The following is a 19,740-nucleotide window of genomic DNA, read 5'->3' as shown; positions in this document are numbered from 1 at the left end:
TCATGCAAATAATAATCTGGGGTTTGTTCTGATGGGGAATAGGAGAGTGAGGGCACACTGGAAGCTCTTACTCTCCAGCCAGCCAGCCTGGGCAGCTACTGCTCATATTGCTCACACCACAGCTTTCCCATTCACTTGGGGTTCTTAAATGCATTGTAAGCAGAGGTGGTAGAGTTTGGCACATGGAGAAGACTGCCTTTTTATTCCCCTCTCATGCAGGATTAAAAACAATAATCATTTGTCAACCTAAGAAATCTAATCTGGGAAGCTGAATTTCTTCCCTCTCATTTGCAGGGCAAATGGGGGCAGTTATTCCCTCTCCCCAAACAGCTGCTGCTCCAGCAAAATCTGAGGAGCTGTAGCAGCTGATGGGACTTAAGCAGAAGGTACCATTCATTATCCCCATCTAAAGATGACTTCAGAGAACTAGAAGAACTAGTTTTACAGGAGAGAATAGCACTTGGACTTTTCTTACAGGACCCCCATAGTCATGCAAGCACAAGATGAGCCACATCTTTTATGCCCAGTACATGTCCTGAGCGGTCTCATGGCAGATGCTCTAATGAACGTCAATTCAAACCTTAAGCATCCACCTCCTTACTAGCGCATGCGTAGGACTACTCAGGCCCAGGAGACAAAATCTTCTATTACCACATAAAACCCCCTAAACAGACCATTTGCTTCAGTTAAAACCCCAGGGATTTTATATCATAATAATATGAATTTTCCCCTCCCACCCATCCCTTATAAATTGAGTCAACTCAGGTCATATTTTCAAGCCTCTTTCTACAACCATCAGAACTTCCCATCTCAATAAACACTTGAATATGGTCCATTGATGTCAAGCGCTGAGCCTTGGGCTGGCCAGCAGCATTCCCTTGGGTCTAAAGGCTTTAACTCACATCAACTTCAACTCCATACCATTCAATTTAATGCAAATACTGGTTTCACAGTGCTGCACATAGTGGTTGAACAACCCTCTAAATTGAGGAAATGCTCTATGAAAAAGAGGAGTTATTGTTGGTGATGTTATTACATTTAAACTTTCGTACATTCCATTTACAGGTTGTACTGAGTAAGGCAAAAATCAACACATTTTGTTATTTTTCTTTGTTATTTTTACTGTAGTTTCGCAATTCAGCAGCTTATAATAAATAGTGGCTTAAGGGAAGCTCTGCAGGACAAAGTTCCTTATTCAACAGCCAGGCAATGGACAACTCAGTAACTTTGCGTTATTCTCCTATAGCCAGGAAAATGAGCCACTAATGATGTTCAGACTGGTGACAACACCTATTTTCTTGAGGAGTAAAGAGAGATCCAAAACTAGTCATTACCTTATGCACAAGGGAGGAAGAGGAGAGGGAAGTAGGAAGAACACAGAATGTTTCTTTGGTTTTATGTGAGAATCTTGCAGACTTTAGCAAGAAGCTACTTACTACGACTGCACCTGAGTGCGCCAGAATCACCCTGGAAAAAGCTTATCTTTGCATACCCCAAGTCCTGTTTTAAAATGGTTAAGCATGTCCACACTGTCATTTGTTTCCTTCAGCACTGAAAAACCTCCCCATTTATAAACCTTTCCGCCCCCATCCACAAAGTGAGCATATAATATATTACAGGTTGATTTCCTTTGATATAGCCACCACTTACCCAGCTGTCTTTGTAAGCCCTTTTACCCTGCTCCCAAGCCATCTATTAAACAGCTCCCAGGCAGAACACGGAGCTGGGCAGCAGGATACCTTTGCAATAAGTCTTAAATTGAAAGCTCTGCTGCATCTCCCCACTGTGAGGGCCTGCTGAGATAGGCTTCTTTTAATATTGCCTTAATAGGCTCTTCAAACTCAGTTAATTAAGTTCAGTATATCTAGACAGATTTTCATTGCCTGCAGAGACCATGTGTCTTGGCAAATGGGAGCCTATTCCTGCAACAGTTATTATCAATAGAGGTTTAGAAGAAGTGATTATAGCACTCGTGAGAAAATGTAATCACCTTCTTTGATTCTGCTGGCTCTGCACGTTTGGGATGAAGATCGTGCTCAGCCTGACCTGAGCAGGAGCCCAACCTGGAGCCATGGCCAACCATCCTGCTGGGGCTGGAAAAATGCATCCTCAGAGGCTTGGACCAGGGAAACTCTACCCATCCTCCTCACATACTCTTAAAGGCAGGAGCTGCTGGGGCTGTTAATCACTCAATTAGGCCCTAATTATCAACACCCGATGCATCAAAAGGCCTCCCATGGTCAGGGAAAGGTTGCAGCCATTCACTTTGACAGGTGATCCCTTCTCCATGCACAATGACCACAAAGGGCTTGGTGGAGCCGCTGGCTGCAGGGGGGATTTGGGGCTGCCCAGGGGCTCCGGTGGAGGATCAAAGCCAGGGAAACAGCTGATCGCAGACTGGCTGCCTCCCCTGTCCCTGCAAGATGGAGCACGGGTTTGTCGATCATTTACCCGGCACTGGGGCTGAAATGAAAGTCCTGGCCCCAGGGGATAGGGCAGGAGGGATGCGGAGTCTGCTCCTTCCACCGATGAGGCTAAGGCAGGCTGAGATGTTAGTGAGCTGGGTCACAAAGCCCACATGTAAAACCAGCCGGCAGAATTCACAGCCTCCAAATTGCCCCCTGTGGGTCAGATTCCTCTCTAATTGTAATAATGTCTCTAATATTGAAGACTGGCATTGAGGCGAGACTTTTCCAACAGCTTGGGTTGGACTGAATAGAACCCTGTTACCAGGAAGGAGGCTGCTGAACCTCTCCTACTATAGGCACATCTACAGAGCAGTGAAAACAAAGAGAAAAGTCAATTCTGGGCCAGAACTCCTTATTTTGAACAAGGTACAGATAGAAACACCATCCCTTGAAACACTGCACATAAACACTGAGAGCTGGGAATGCACCTTCACATGTAAATACACAGAAAATACCTGCTCCCTCCTTAGTGTTAAATAAGTTGCTTTGCACATATTTGGGAATATTTGCTCCCTCCTTGGACTTTTTCAGCGTAAAAATGACCTTCAGTAGCTCCGACATTTCCTGACAAGGCTAAAAGATCTTATCATCCATTGCTTTGTATCAGTTCCAGTTAATAACTGTAATGAATAACTTTATTAATACAGTTAATAACTGTATTAATTTTGGTTTCATAACAGCCTGTAAGGATGGTTTAATTTTTAATGCGTTTCTAATACTTAACATATGCAGCTTAATTGTTCCATGAAAGCTGTGCTTTCATAGAGTAGCAAAGCTCTTGGATGGAAGCATCACAAGAATAAAAGGTGATCAGCTTGGAGCAAGAACATTCCAACCTTTACAAGGGTGTAAACAGGCAGTGGAAAACCGAGTCCAGTAATCTGGCATTATAGGATGCTACAATAATACAATAATTCTCTCACCCTTTCCAGTCCCGGTCTCATTTCCTGGGTTTTAGCGTTACTCTGGGTTATATCGGCATGCAGTGAGTCAGCCTGTATCAATTTTCCTAATCCTCACAAAATGTTGATCATTTGTTCAGCTGTTCTTTTTTAACAGAGTGACAGAACAAACGTGTAAGCAGGTTTTTAGGTTAGGGGTTTTTACTAACAGCTTCAAACTGGCATCCAGCTGAAAGCCTGTGATGAGGGATTTTAACTCCAGTACCCTTAGTAAAGGCATTGGATGGCATAATTTTATCCTCAATAATGTGATAAAAGCTGGGATGGAATAAAAAGGATCTTCCAGTCACCTCGGGGCTCCCTGAATTTGAATTCCTAAATTCCTGCCTGCCTCAGTCCTCTGTCTGTGTAACAAGAATTAGTCAGCACCGACTCGTATGTGCTGTTTCACACTTCCGATGCTCATTTCCACTGAGGTGGAACACTGCAGATCAGAGGCACAGCAGGAGTCCAGCATTCCCAGGGCAGTGTTCAGGACTCCACACTTCAACCAGTGCTACTAAAAGTACAGGGGAATAAAACTCCTCAATGGTTATGAAGGAACAATCCGGACAGAGAAATACACTCTCCAGCTCTGAACCCTCAGCTTCCGTGCATCTTTTTACCCCTAGGATCTTGATGTCATAGGCTAGCTGAAGATCCCGCATGCAATCCCTTTTATCCTTTTAGGATTTCTTGTCTAGGTCTGCAAGCAAACATTCTGTAGACGTGACAGGTTATTTAAAAGAGTACATAAAAGGTGCTGCATGTAAGTCATATTTATAAGCCTAATGCATAATAGATTCCTACAGAGAAACTCCTAAGCTGGAAACCCTGAGTTATTCTTGCAAAGCCTGAGCACAGTGCCAGCATATCTTACAGATGTGTCATCCATTCTTTCACCACCTAGGATTAACTCTAATCGAAAGTGACGCTCAAGACAATCCTCATAGCCAGTTATTTGTTTTCTCACTATAGGCCAGAGGATTTTACCTGCTGATTCCTCATTCCAATTTCACAAAATACTACAAAAAAAAAGTACTTTATGTTCTTCCCAGAGTCCCAGCATTATGAGTTTATGTGCAAGAATGACGGGTGGAGAGGAATTGGAGGAGTTCAAGGGTGAAAAGGTTTCTTATATTCACTTTTTTCCTCTAAAGATGTATGTTGGATATTTCTGTGTGCATTGACAAGATCCACTCTCAGTCACCTCTTCTCCAGGCTAAATAGGTCCAGCTTTCTCAGCCTTTCCTCATAAGAGAGATGCTGTCCATCACAAACTCAAGTGATGGAATCTGTGCCTCAGTCCAAATTATCTGGAGTGCTGGTGTCCCTTAACACTCTGTGCTGAACAGTGGCTTTCCTTGTAGTGAGCAGTCAGCTCCTCAACCCTCACCTTGCTTATGATTTACCACCTAGAGTTTGCAGTGGAGCTTTTGAATGTACTCCTAAAGACTAAAGCAACATCCTAGTTAAGATGCTCCAAAGATGCAATATACTTCTTCAGACATATGCACTATGCAGTTAACCGAAAGCACAAGATGTGGTAGAAGAGGATGCATGAGGGAACCAATGGGCTGGGAAATACATGGGAACAAGAGAGGGGCTCTCCCACAGATGGGACTTGAGTGCTGAGGAACAACTTGTGACACAGATATAGCAAAAGCCGACTTGGATTCAAACACAACCTCTTGACTCACAGACTAAGCAAGGAAAAAAGTGGTACATGATTAGAGAATGACTAACCCTGCTCTCTGCTGAGCTCTGTGGCTTGGACACTCTGCTAAAGATTTGGTTGTAAGCTGACATTTTTCGCTCTGATTAATCCTTTCCAGTCCCTGGTCTCAGCTGACTCGGCTGAGCCCATTGGAAGCCATTGTTCAGCTCTGTGAACTTTATCTCTTTTCAGTGCTTAAATAGAAGACCCCTTCTCCCCCCACCTCATCCTTCTTGCTAAAAGCCTGTTTGTAAGAGCCATAATGAAACTCCAGGTGGCCTGGTGATTTTGAAGTAATCCCCTCAGTGATTTGAAGCACTTGGTTATGCCTCATGCATTGTAACAACCCATGGATGTGATTTTCCTCTTTCTTTCTGCTGTGCTGTGTGATTTAGTAAGTGTGGGGCATTAGATGCTAAAGGAGTACTACTAATAAAAATACAAACAAAACAATCCCCTGAAACACAACAAACTGCCATGTGTGTGTATGGGCAGCATATCCAGTGGTTCCCCACTGAACATTGTATTATCTCCTGAGCCAACCTTCATTGAAGACAACAGCAGATAGCTCTAGAGCAAAGTCCTAATTCCACCTCCAATACCCAGGCACCCATACCAGGGACTACATCTGGTCCCAATTGGTTTTCCTCTCTGTCATGTACTGAGACATCACCCTGGCTTCACTGCCAAGCCAGAGTACCTTTGAGCTTGGGAAACAGGGAGAGTGAGGTCTGAAACATTTCACCTGGGCCCCTTCTCTAAAGAAAACAGAAGAGGAATAGAGCAAAATGAGTTTTCAAGGCTGAAAAAAAGGGTTTCAGTGTATTTGATGACTTTCCAGAGGTCTGTTTGCCACATGTGTAAAAGGCCAAGTCAAGCACAACAGATGAGAATAACTTGGAAAGGCAACTGCACACCTATGGGGTTCAGGATGCCACCAGGCTGCCACTGCCACCTGGACACTTCCAATAATTCATATCCTAACCTGTGCTCTGACAGCAGAACCCATTCAGCTCTTTAGTAAAGGTGAGAAAGGTGATGGAGCCTTTTGCTAAAGGCTCCTAGGATCAGTCATTGCATTAGCTGAGAGCTTACCTCAGTTGATTGAGTTATTCTGGATATTTCCATGGGTTAGAGAGAATTGTTAATATTGTTAACAGGACAAAAATGAGAATAAAAACCAGACAGCAACTAAAGGGGGGCTTAGCTATTAACTTTTCATTAGTAATAGAAAAATAGCACCTATACAGCCCTACAGCCTACTCACCAACATCCTCTTAAACATCTGGTGCCAGTCACTGTCAGGCCTGGGCTACCAGTCTGAAGGGATTACAGATCTAATTCATTGCAGTCATCCTCATCTTCCTCGCAGTGGGTTCCTGGGGTGCAGAGCATTGTCCTCGATTGGTTCCACCAGAAAGGAATTTTCATGGGAGAGCCAGAATGAATAAATTACCAGCAAATTGCTATTGGCAGAGTGAGATCAAGAGCAAGGAGAGAAGGATCTGGAGAAAGGGAAGGAAAGAGAGAAAGGAAGAAAGCATCTTTGGTGCACATTGAATTGCTTGCCTAATTTTCATTTGAGACTCTCAATCTGGGGCAGCAGCTGCTCCGATGATGTATTACAAACGACTTACTGCTGCAATGCATCATGAAGCTCCATTGCCCTGATGACATGTGACCATAATACATCATGAGAGCATTGCCCAGCAGGAACAGGAGTCCTGGAAACCAAACGGCTACATAAATTTTCGTATGGCTCCCCCCAAAATTGTTGTGAATTTCTTTTCTGCTCTATTAAAGATTTAAGCTTCCAAAAGTGTGGGCCAGAGCAGGCACTCATTAAACAGGCTCCGATGGTTTCATAAGTCCCTTAAGTCATTAAAGATTTTAATATAAGAGATTAACCACTGCTATTGTTGCTTGGCAAGAATAAATTACCTTTAAATACCTTTTTATGCCTCCTGGTAGTGAGTCAGGAGCTCGAGCTTATGTGTGAGGAGAACCCTGGCTGTGGAGATGGAGAAAAGCACAGCTCAATCTCCTTAAAATAAAGTGGAGTTGATGCTTGAGCCACATTTACAGGTAATTTGTGGGGCTTCAGTCTAGGTCATAGGCACCATGGATGCTCAGCCCTTCTGGAAGTTAAGCCCTAAAAGCCCACAGGCTGTACTGCACGTAAGGAAAACGTTTCAGGATGAATCCAGTTTAGCAGCTCAGAGAGGACCTCTTCAGACTGAATCCAGAGTTGCAATCCAAGAAGTGCTGAGTTTGGGTCTGGCTATCCCTAACATCTGCTGGTCCTAGAGGCTCCTCCAGCCACCAGGTACCCCAGGATGCAGGATTGCTGGGGATGAAGGACACTAGGACAACATGAACACCTCAGCATGTTCTCCAGGATGGTGGTGGAGAAGGGAGGCTGCACTCTATGCACTACTTCTCTTCCCATTGCTGAGATGCAAGTGATCTGCAACAAGGGTGATGGGATGTGCTGATATCACTGCAGAGAAACCATAGCCTTGGAAATGTAACCTCATGAAGAACAGCTTAGTAATGAGATATCACTGGGTATCTTGGATAATACTACATGAGCTCACACAAGGGCAGGTGCAAAGGGAACAGATGAGCTGAAAATCGGGGCTTTAGTTTTTCCCAGCACAGATCACGTAAAGGCACATGAAGGTTTGTAAGACAGACCTTCTGCAAGACATTGGTGTTAAAATCAGGTATCATCTCTCCTTGTACTTATTATCTTAGAGAAAAAAAGAGGACTTTTCCATACAGAGTGGAACGCATTGATTCAGAAACAAGAATTAAGAAAGGAAAAGAGCAAAAGGAAAGAAAAGGGAAAAATAGGAAAAAAGCAGAGCAATGTTACCTGCATTTAGGTTATATGGCAAACATGAATGCGCCTTTCACACAAACTAAGTCTTCCATGGCACTATGCAATAACTGAGGAGGGACCCTCTGCTCCCGTTGAAATGGGCCTTTTGCTGGCAGCGCTGGAAGCTCCAAGAGGGAATTGCCAGTGAGTTCTTAGAAGCGCATTTTGCGGTACAGTATCAGCCAGTTGGATGTGCCTTGGAAATGCCAGCGCAGCTCGGGCTGGGTGGTGCTGCTGCTGCGTTGTAGTCATTTCTGATCCAAGATTAAGTGTCTTTTTATTTGGTTGAAATGGGGTTTAATTGAATGCGCTGCTCTGCTCGAGGTGCACCAAACCAACGGGGTTTGGTGTTTTTCTTTCCCAAATCCTAAGGGAACGTGCCCCTAGACCAACATTAGACTGTTTTGTTTTGGGGCTTTTTTTTCCCCCCTTGGTCAAAAGATCCAGTGTGTGCTAATTCGGTTGGACTCTCTCTCACTCAATCACTCATATTCAGTGCCCCCTAAAGAAACATTGCAGAAGCCAGAAGGCTAAGAAATTACCCAAATGAACTGCCTGTGCTTTGCCCTCACATATCACATACTGAATTGTTGCCACCTTGCTGGTAAAATTAGCCACGTGTTTCACAGCGTTACCTTTACTGAGCAAATAACAGAGAAGGTGCTGTGCTGCCCTATGCCAGGGCAAAGGACTGCCCAAAACGGACACTGACCGGAGCTTGATGGCTTAAGAGAGAGAAAGTTATCTTGCAAATGTTCTTAACTAATCTGTTCAATCACATTCTCGGAGGTTTGTGCTGAGATGTGGTGGGTATGATCCCCCATACAGGCCGTCTGTACGTGCACTTAAACTAAGGACAAAAAGTAGTTCCAAGTTAGAAAGAAGCCCACTGATTTTACAGTGTTGCAAACTCAGGTCTTTATTCAATTGTCCTGAAGCTTTAATACTGAAATGGCTCCAAGAAATAGTTTATTTGATTGAAAAACGCACTTTTGCTGCGATCCTTCTTTAGTAGAAAGGTGTTTTAAAAGAAAGCATCTTGGTTTTTCATTATTAAAAAATGCTGTTTCAAAATTTGCCTACATTTTAAAACATCAGCAGTAAAAGAAAATTAAATCAGGGAAAAAGAGAGGATATTTTTCAGAGTCCTGTTTCTATTTTCTATCTCACAATGGAATCCAAAGGCATTTGCTTCAATCTGACCCACGTCATGATAATAATGATAAAAAAATTAATTCAGCCATTGAGCTGAAAACTCAGATTTTCACACAACTTTATGTGCAGAATATATTTCTCCTGCCACAGTCAATGAAAGCTGATGATTTTTCTATCTATTACCTGGGGGTAAATTCTTTTCAATCTAAAGCCAGCAGAAGGCAAGTGAAAAGCCAGCAGCAGCCTGGTGGGAACAGTAGAGGAGGACCTTTGCTGTCCACTGGCCCCCGACTGATCAGACCAAGCACCAAACCTAATTTGCCTCCTGCTGCAACTCGGTCCTCATCCTTTGGTATGTGAAGGCAACAGAAATTCTGCTTGGGAACAGACCTCTTAAAGTCAGATCCAAATATTGCTCTTAGGGCCATGCCATCTTTGTTTTCTTTAGGGTACCTGAATCACAAAGCACCACCAGCAAACACAGCTGGGTTTTGTGTACTTTATCTGGGGACATAAAATTACCTGAGACTTAGTTAGAAGCTTCTGTGTTTTGGAATTTCATGAGAGACTCTGATTACACATGAGAAAATAGGATGCTCGGAGACTGCATTTGCAGCAATGTCTCATGCAAAGCAGCTCTTCATTTCAAATAGAGCAGCAAAAGCTGCAGCATCCCATTGAAGCACCAACCCTGCCATCCTGCTGCTGCCATGGAGCAGCATCTTTGTGATCACTTCTGGGTGCACATGGAGCAGTTTTCAGTATTTCACCAAATCGAGTTTCTTTTATTAGATTTTGACCTGTATCACAGTATTGTGGAGCCTAAACTACAGTGAAAACAACACTAAGTGGGGTGATGAAGGCAGCACATGAATAAAGATAGTGAAAGCTCACAGGATACACACAGGGAGGATTGGAGGCACAGCAAGTGCAGTGATTTGCCCATCCTCATGCAGGTGATGCAGCAGCAGAGCCAAAAATCACAGGCTTGAGGTCTCCTGAGCTTTCATTCACTGTCTTTGAGTCTCATCAACAGCTTCTCCTTTTGGAGCGTGTGAGTCTGCAGCCAAAGCCTCATACGTCACCAGAGCAAGAAAAAACCCCAACCCTTTCAGCTCCCCAGCCTTCTGCAGCCCAATTTATGTCCAATTTGCAGACTTTCAACATAGCAGCCTCACAGTTCATAAAATCAAACTCAGCCAGGGCTAAGTCTCTGGGTAATGGATTTAGGATCACTCAAGGTGTTACTGGCAGTTCATGATGGGTAACTTTCTTGTTAACTAAAGTCCCTTTTGCTAAATGAGTTCCAGGTTTAACTCCCCCAGCCCAAGCCTTCACTCTCCTGGTTTTTCCCCCCCTTTTTTCTTCCCTTTTGGCAGCGCTGTTCTGGATGGGAAGGGAGGGGGAGAGGAGGTGGCACAGGGCTTTTTATTAGCCTGCGCGTGGAGGGCTTTTCATTGCGAGGGCTACAGGGAGCAGAGACAGAGGGAGGGGGAAAAAAGGTGGGATAAGTTAGTCTTTGTGTAAGGGGAAGGCGCTGAAAGGAAGGCTGTGTGCTGGGGCCGGGGGATCAGCCCTCTGGCTCCGCTTGTCTACACAGGGATATGGAGACAGCCGCCTGCCTAGACCGGTGCTTTTTGGTTTCCGCAGGTAACTGCAGGCACTGTGGGGAACACGGCCAAGGAGAGAAAACCACAGATTGCACGTGGGGAGGGAAACTGAGCCCCTCGCGGGCACTACTGGGGTCCTTGGGGCCGGCAGTGCTGCCAATGAACCCAGAGTGGGGAAAAGGATGGCTCCCCTTCAGCCACTGAACGTAGCCTCCATATATATCACCCATGTATTTCTCTTCCTTTAATGCTGGATTTTCCAGCTGAGAAGCCATGCTATTTATCTGGCAGAGATTAACTGCTGCTCATGTTGCAGGAAGGGGATGCATCATTTCCAAGTGGTACCGAGCTTTGGGGGATAACCCTCCCAGCATCCAAAGCAAGAAGCTGGGGTATTTCTATTGCTTTAAATTGTCCCTTCCATCTACCTGGTTTGCAGACTTTGCATTTTTGTTATCAAAAAGCTGGTGGCAAATTTGCTTTTCTCTCTTTTCTCTCTTGTTTCGCTCCCCACTTCATCCAAGAGAGCTACGTGTGCTCCTGTGCTCCCAGCTCCTCATCCTGAGGGTCAGACCTGAAATCTGTCAAGATGAATGGAGGAATTTTTGTTGAGTCTCAATGAACATCACACCAGGGCCATGGGCTGGAGTTTCTTTGGGAAAGGAACAGTAAAACACATGGTAGATAAAGTCAACTAAAAGTTGCCAGCCCCTCCTCTAGGGTCAATTGTGTCCCTCACCACCTCCTGGTCCTTGTCTTGGGCACCACAGTGAGGGAGAATAATGTGGTCCTCAGCAGCCAGCATGCAGTCTGAGGTGGTCCAGTTTATGGTCTGAGGTGGCCTTCTATGGACAGGGGGAAGGAAAAAATACAGCATTCAGCAGAGGATGTGCCTCTCCCAATTCCTCACCCCTATTCCCAGCACACCCTGGATCCACCATCCCAGAGAACCAGGACCCCAGCAGGGCTCAGGGCTCTCTGTACACCTCCATCCACCATCACACTCTTTTTTCCCCTCTTTTTGCAGTTCCTCAGACACAATCCTGGAGTTTTAGAGGCTTCATTGCACATTCCCAGTGCCCACAGGAGCCGAATCAGGGGCCGGACACAGATGAAACAGAGGAACCCGGGCTGCACTGATGTACCAGGCACCTGAGGATGGGCTGTCATGCCATAAACCAGCACATGGCATTTGGCTTGGCCTCTTGCGTGATGGAAATCAGTGCCAGGCCAGTGAATTGCTGCTAAGGATATTTCCATGTGATTTTAGTCAAGCACGTCTGACAAAAAAGCTATTATATACAGAGGCAGGAAGAGAGCACGTTAAAGCAGCTCTTCATGACAGAGTGGCCTTCCTACTCATTTATTATCATCTATCCTCAGATGATTTCTTATCCTTCTTTTTCCCCTTCTCTTTGATTTCTGTTTTCCTTTGCTTCCACACAATCCACTTCTCTCCCTTGGACAGGATTCCTGACTAAACTAAAAAATGTGGCAGTTGTGTTTTGGTTTGGTTTTAACCAAGCGACCACTTTGTCCTTTCTCTTCAGACAACTCCTGCTTTCAAACCTTTACCTTGCAAGTGTTTTCTTTTGTTGAACAAATAATCACTGCAGGAGCTCTGTGCCTCCTTACTCCCTCCTGTACAGCAGCCCAAAGGACAGGGCTTGGCAGCACAGGGGCTCCCTCCAAGGCACAAACTCATGAGGACAGTAGAAATAAAGTGTTTCTCAATGGGAAAATACCATTTCACTGAAGTCAAACCCATTTGCAGTTCTGATTTCAGTGAGGTTCCTCATTCAAAATACATCTGAGGGAAGCAGTATTTCAAAAGTGATAAAATGTCCCATTTCATCATCTTAACATAAAAAAATACGGTCCTATTTTCTGGTCTAAAGCAGCGTTTTGTTTTGTGTTCAAATCAATATCAAACACCATCACTGATTGAAGGGGCCTCAGAAGATCATGACCAGCATGGCCTGGTAGTGTAAGGTACTGCAGAGCAAAGTGAGTTTGCAGTTGAGTTTAGCACATCCTATAACCCCACCAATGGGTGTATTTTACATTCTGGCTGCAATAGAATTAGCCCAGAAGTGATTTATTATTGATATCAAATAAAAATCGACTTGATAATCTCGATTCTTTACCTCCAGCAGAATATTTTCTTTCCCTTGTTTTTAGATACCAGCCAACATTTTATAATCGCGGTCTATGAGAAGCCTGAAACTATAAATGGAACATTATAGTAACGCAAGTGGAGAACTCTCTTCCACTCCATTTCATTGCTATTTGTTTTGAGTAACTTATATTGTCATCTGAGCCTTTTTTCCTCCTGGAAGGGTGCAGCTCTGCTCATTGTGGTTGTGCCAGCTGCCTGTGTTAGCCCACTGAGCGCGCTGCCTGTAGCCCAGCCGGGTATTGTCTTTCAAACTAAACAAATAACTTTATTTAAAAGAGAGAGGGAAAGAAGAAGAAGAAAATACCAGCCCAGCCCCCTGGAGCTCTGTTTTCTCTGCCTCTTGTGACAAAAGTGCCAGTGGTTACCTGCTCCTTACAAGCAGCTGCCTGAGGCTGTTCTCTGGCGAAAGCAATGGGGAGGTCGTACTAAAAAGCTACCACACAAAGTGATTGTTTTAGTACCAACTCATGAGTATTGATTTCAATCTGCCCTGTTTCTGGGGAACTGTAATAAACAGCTTCTACTGCCTGTATTGCAAAGGTGACTTGACTGGAACTAATTCTGATGAAGATCGGAACAACATCCACTTTCCCAGTGTCATGTCTTATCAGAGGCTGGCACAGGATGCCAGAGAGAAAGCAAGGATGGAGATCATGGCAACAAGCTCATGCAGATCCTTCCAAGCCAGAGACAGATACTGCAGATAATGAGAGTTTAAGTCCTTAGATGAAATCTATTCTATTCTATTCATGTGAGAATATATGTGGATGCATAAAGAAATCACTCTTTACAAGAATAGAACCAATATTGATAGTCGATTAGTGGTTCTGGTTTTACCACTTCATACTGGACTGCGGTGAGGTTCCAAGTATATAAAGCTAATGTTCACATCCAGTTTTGATTTCAGTTTTTACTCTTTCCCTCTCACTTTTAAGGTCTGCAGCACTAATCTGAGCCAGGATAGAGACCTTTTGAATGCGAAAGCAGTATTAGAATAAAAACACAGTTTCATGTTATGCAAGTATCAGTATCCATTGATTAAGGTCTGATCTTTCAAAAAATAACACGTTCTAGTTACTCACTTTAAATGTTAACTACTGTTAACTGGTAGGCATGTTGGCTGCTTCTTAAATAGCTTGATTGCTTTTCAAAACATTTGTGGTGAGAAGGAAACTCCAAATTTACGGGACAAAGCTCTATTCATATTAATAGCAGGCAGCACTGTCACAGACCATGGTACCATGGTACAGCATGGACCTGGGGGTTTGTTACAGGACTGAAAGTTGTGGGGTGTTAATCCTGCATCTTTGCTTCTTTATGCTCATCTCACCCTTTTGGTTCTCCAACTATAAAGCGTGGCTAATAAAACTGATAAACCAGCCTAATCCTTAAAAACAGAGTTGTGCTTTTTCAGATTGCCCAGCATTAATTTTCACTGCATATCAGAATATAGTGCTGATAGATGGAAATGCATAGGGTTTGGATTCTCTATAAATGCATTTCAGACAATACTAATCTTCCAATTAAAGGTCTTCGAACCGGCAATGTGCCTGCAGTGATTAGCTAGAAGTGGCACTGTTACCAAACTAAAAATAGATAAATATGTTCTTAATAGTAGAATTGAGCAAAACATGCTTTCTTTTGACTTCTATAAGCAGAATTAGGAAGTACTTCTAGTTATTTGAAAGGCTGTGCAGGTATAGGATAGGAGCTAAGCTGCCCCATCCAGCAGCCAGCTTTGTAGGGAATGAAAACTCACCCATGTAGGCTGACCAATGTGTTAGGGCCCATCTCATCGAAACACTTTCCCTCCGCAGCTCAGACACTTTAGCAACATTTCCTTTTCTCTATTACTTGTTTTACAATATTCATGCAGTCCCATTTGCCAGGCACACATCACACTTTCCATTCTCTTCAAAGAAAACGGAAGGAGAAGTGATGCTACTTGTAAACCTTGTTCTGTGTCACTTTATTTTAGCACACCAGTAAAACTCTGCCACATAACCAGCCTTTAATTTAGACCAGCTGACGAACACAGCCTAATAATAGCTTCACAACAAATAACTTCAGAAAGAACAGCCTGTCTTGATATTAAACAATTTAAAATATCTCCTTTCCCTCTAAATGTATAAAAAGAAAAGCAACTGAAAACCAAGTGGAGGTGAGGTACAACCATGGGCAAGCAGCTGAAATTTCCACACGCAGGCTCCCAGGATTCGGCCAGAGTACAAGTTAAATACAAAGTGCCCAAACTTTTGTTTTATAAGGCAAATAAGCTAACCAAATCTTTACAAACCCCAAACCATCTCACAGCTCTTCTAAATTTGAATGGTAAAGGAAAGTCACCTGCAGCCACCTCAAAAAAACTCCTAAAACCCCATAGATTTATTCTAAGCTGGTGCTTGAAGAAAGGGTGATGGGTAAAGGATGGGCTGGGTCACTTCTGGAGCTGATTTACCCTGTCTTCACTGAATATAAGGGTATCTGGGTGTCCACTGAGGACAGTGGGTACCATTGCTATTGTACTCTGTCCCAGTAAAACAGCAGAAATTATACATGCTGTATCTAGAACTTGAGCTTCCAATTCTCCTGCAAACCCAGCATTAGGATATGCCCCTTTCATCCAGTGAAAGCCTCCACACAATCTTCATACATGTCCATGCCCCAGCCCTGAGGAGCTCCTTGATGTACTTTTACACATGAACCCCCTGAAATCCCACATGCAGGGCTGGGGCAGGTGGGATGCGATCTGAGGCCCGGGTGATGGTCTCAGGAAACACATTCATTTTCAGCAACTCTACCAGTCAGGAAAGAATCCTGACAAAACAAATGGCTCCCCATAAACATGTCTAAGGAAATTAAGATGCTACAACTGATCTGCTTTAATAAAATTACGCAGTGGGCTCAGTTTCCCAAGTTAGTCACTGTATTTTCTGCATCGCGCCATGCAATTAATCCTTCCTAAAATAAACGGACTGATTAAAATTCCATTATCCTGACAGTTCACAATAAACCATGGGACCAACGATCCCCTTTCTTTTTAACCATTTAAGCCATTATAATTAATTCTGGATTTATGTCATTTGCTGGTAAATGTTACGATCACCTTACTAACTACTTAAACAATTTCAAACAGTTGCACTCCTTCTCAAACATGTAAACAACAGACAAGAATTGAACTATTTAACCTGATACACGTTTCATGACGTTTCCTCTATACACAAAGCTCAGTATTGAGTTGCTGGGGTCCCGTCTGTTTGCCTATTTCTTTTAATTCAGTATCTAATTAAATGCTCATAAAAAGCAAAAGAATTAGCACTTTGGAAAGAGACAGGGAAGTGTCTGAATTTGCCTTCATGGTTATTTTGGTCTCAGATTCAACTTGCGAGTGAAAAGAGAGCTCGTGCAGAACATTCTTTTATATTATTATTTCAAACATACTAAAAAAAGGCCAATATTTTCCTTCCCAAGTTTTCTGCAGTTCACGTTGCCCAAAGTCAACCTTCCTTAGCCTGCTCTGTGTTTTAGGATGACAACCACTACACTCATACAAACACACGAAATCATAACCATTTTTCTCAGTGGGATCACTTTTTGCTCAAAAGGCTCTAGTTTCTACAGCAAACACACCATGGAAATGGAACCAATCTTACAATCAAACTTATCCCAGCTAACAATATCTGAGATTTCCTTTGCTCTCTTTCTCCCATGTCTTCTGTCCTGCCAGTGCTGGAGCCAACCTCTCATCACGCTACCAAACAGGGCAATGGCACTGGGAAGGTGCCCACCTAAGCACAAGGAGGTTCTGAACAAGCCCCAGAAGTTGGGCTGCTCATACAAATATTCCTCTATTTTAGGTCTGAAAGTTAATCTCATCTCTGTTATCCTTTACAGTCCTATTTCTGTGGTTCTACATTACCAACTGTAACAATGCATCCTCTTGGTTCATTGGGATGGCACTTGGCCATCGCTTCTCTCATGCTCCTCTTCTCCAGGTCCTGGCAACCTCCTGGACCTCACAGCAATGGTGTCACACCAAGCTGAAGGCTTGGTCATGCTGCCAGCCCTTCCTAGCCTGGATGATGTATTCAGGAAAGACAGCTTGAACTAATCAAGCATGGATTGAGGGGCTGCAAGGTCCTCCCTGCCCCAATGTGTGGCCAAAACCACAAGAGGTGCAGTTCTAAATGCTACAGCAATCATGCAAAGTAGAGAGAGAGAAGATGGATTTACTAAATCAACTACTCCTTTGCCTGTATTTTGTGGGTATGTTTTCATCTTAATGTTAAAATTGACCCCAAAAATCCAAACAAAAGATGAGGTGATACTCCGTTAATAAAATTGCCACTTAAATCAATTTGTCTTGGTTTTGGAAAAGAGTATAAAGATTTTAGCTTTTCAAAAACTGTGATTACAAACAGAGATATACTCTCCAAATTTTTTAGAAGGTGGAAAATCCATTTTCTAACCAGCCCTACTTACAGCTGGGTAGATGGGTTACTTATCCAAACTAACACTGACCTTCAAAAATGTTTGGGTTGATGTCAGTGTTTGGGCTGAGGTTTGGTTTGGCCAGTTCTTTTTCCATAGCAATTTACCTATCCCTAGAAGAGATGCAGCTCTGAAATGGAATAAAAAGAACACTAAGCACACATTGGCCAAACTGAGCTACTGTTTGATAGGGATAACAAAACACCCCTTTACAGCATCTTTATCTGAGCGGTTGCACCCAACGCTTATTAACATAGTAGGTGATCACGTTATGAAAGCCATCAGCCCTAATAGCAATGCCTGATGAAAAGAAGGAAAGAAAACAGATTTATTAAGCAGCTAGGCTGTGTTTATGTTGATACATGAGCCTTTCTAGAGATCCCAAAGTTCATTTTAAACCCCTTCTTCGGCAGCTCTTTAGCTGGCCAGCTGCAGGAGCCTCCCGGGATCTGCCCAGTGTCATTCGCTGAAACCTTCCTTCTAAGTTTCTCCCGAGGTCTCCTGAGCTGTGCCCAGGTGTTGAGATTTAAGGATGTGCTACTCCTCACATCAGCTGCACAGGATGGACTCTCGCCCATACTGTCAGCACCCTGCGAACAAGAAAAGGCCCTCTTTGTGCGCGCTCTCAGGCCCTGCTCTGTGGCTATCTCATTCTGTTTCGAATTAACATTGGTGGTGATTTCCGCTGGCTTGCCTTTGTAGAAAGCCCTCTATGTTCTGCAGCCGCTCTCCAGTTGCAGGGCGCCATAGGAGGCTGCAGGCAGATGCAAATAGTGTTGTCTCAGTTTGCTCCAGTGGTTTTTGCTTTCCAAGGCAGCGAAAAGCTGGGGGCTTGGCCTTTAGCAGCCAAGGCAAAGAGAAAGAACAGAAAACTGGGGGTTAGCATGAAGTGCAAATAACAATGGCTGCACAAATGCTGCCTTCCTCCCATCAGCCTCCAGAACACGACAAAATGGTTGAGCATATTCATCAGCATAGGAGAAATCAGACAGTATGAGGCTAAAACACATCAGGTAGTGTTACGGAATATGCAGGATGGTATGGAAGCCTGTTAGCACTCAAAGAGCTGCATCGAGCATCAGATCACAACCCCAATGGGATATAAATGTTAACCCAATATACAGTGTTCAGCAAAGCAGCTCCTCAGTGGCCGCTCTGGTCTCTGATCCCATGTGCTCTGGGAGCGTGCAGACCGAGTGGCAGCACCCAGCAATGAACGCTTTCTTCATCTGCGTTTTCCTGCGCTCCTAACAAGATCACAGACAATATATATAGGACTGTGCAAACACACAAGGATGATTAATACCGGCTCGTGATTAATTGCATGTTTACTCCAGCGAATGACTCAACGACATGAATGTTTTTCCGATCCTTTGCTAGATCTTATGACTTCAGAGCACGCTGTGCAGCAGATGTATCACGAGATACGGTACAAAGCCAAGGCCAAAGCTGTGCTCCCAGTGCCATGCCCTTATCCTGGCTGCAGGAATCCTCTCCTCAACCTGGATCAGCCCAGGGCTGTGAACCACCTTGCGGTGGCTGAGTTGACAGTACTGAAGGTACAAGAAGTCTTGTACATATATATAGAGTTGGTAGGAAACCAGTTTCAAAATGGGAAGGCTATTGTACTCAAATTGCACCCACAGTCCCAGAATAGATGGGTGTTTTCGCAGAAGCAGACAGGAGAGTTAACTCGCTGACTCTATACTTTAACCAATACATGCAAAGTCAACAGAAGGGTGGTGAAAATATATCTTCAGATTTACTTATTTATTTGCATTAAGTAAAACTCGCCCTTTCGTCCCAATAACCCAACAAACAAACCAAAAACCGGGTAGAGTTGCCAACGTGTTCCGGGTTGGCCTTGCAGATTTAATCCTGTCCTCTCGCCATGGTAATGTGACTAAACACCGGAGGCAAATCTTGCCTGTCACGTATTATTCAGCCTCGCATCTGACAGCTCGGTGGAACCGCGTGTGTTAAGCCCAAGCAGTATTCCTCATTGCTCCCAGGAGCACTGTGGAACAAGCAATGCTTAAGCCTTGAAACAGAAAACAGCCCAAACAGCTCCGCAATGGTGTTATACGTGCACAGGGGCACGCACACACGTTCTCACATCCCCTCCTTGCAAAGTTTTCCTCCTTCCTTTGCCTTTTTCCCTCTCCTCTTCAGCACTGCGTTCTGCAATCAGTGCTGTTTAGAAAATATCTTACAAGCAAACAATCTCTGCAAACAGGATTAGTGCACATAATAATGCTTTCCAGGTAGATTGCAAGGGGAATGTGGAGACTTAGA

This window comes from Psittacula echo, assembly GCF_963264785.1.
Source record: "Psittacula echo genome assembly, chromosome: 14".
NCBI classification, from domain to species: Eukaryota; Metazoa; Chordata; class Aves; order Psittaciformes; family Psittacidae; genus Psittacula; species Psittacula echo.
The sequence above is the reverse complement of the archived record's forward strand: the minus strand, read 5'-3'. Positions refer to the sequence as shown.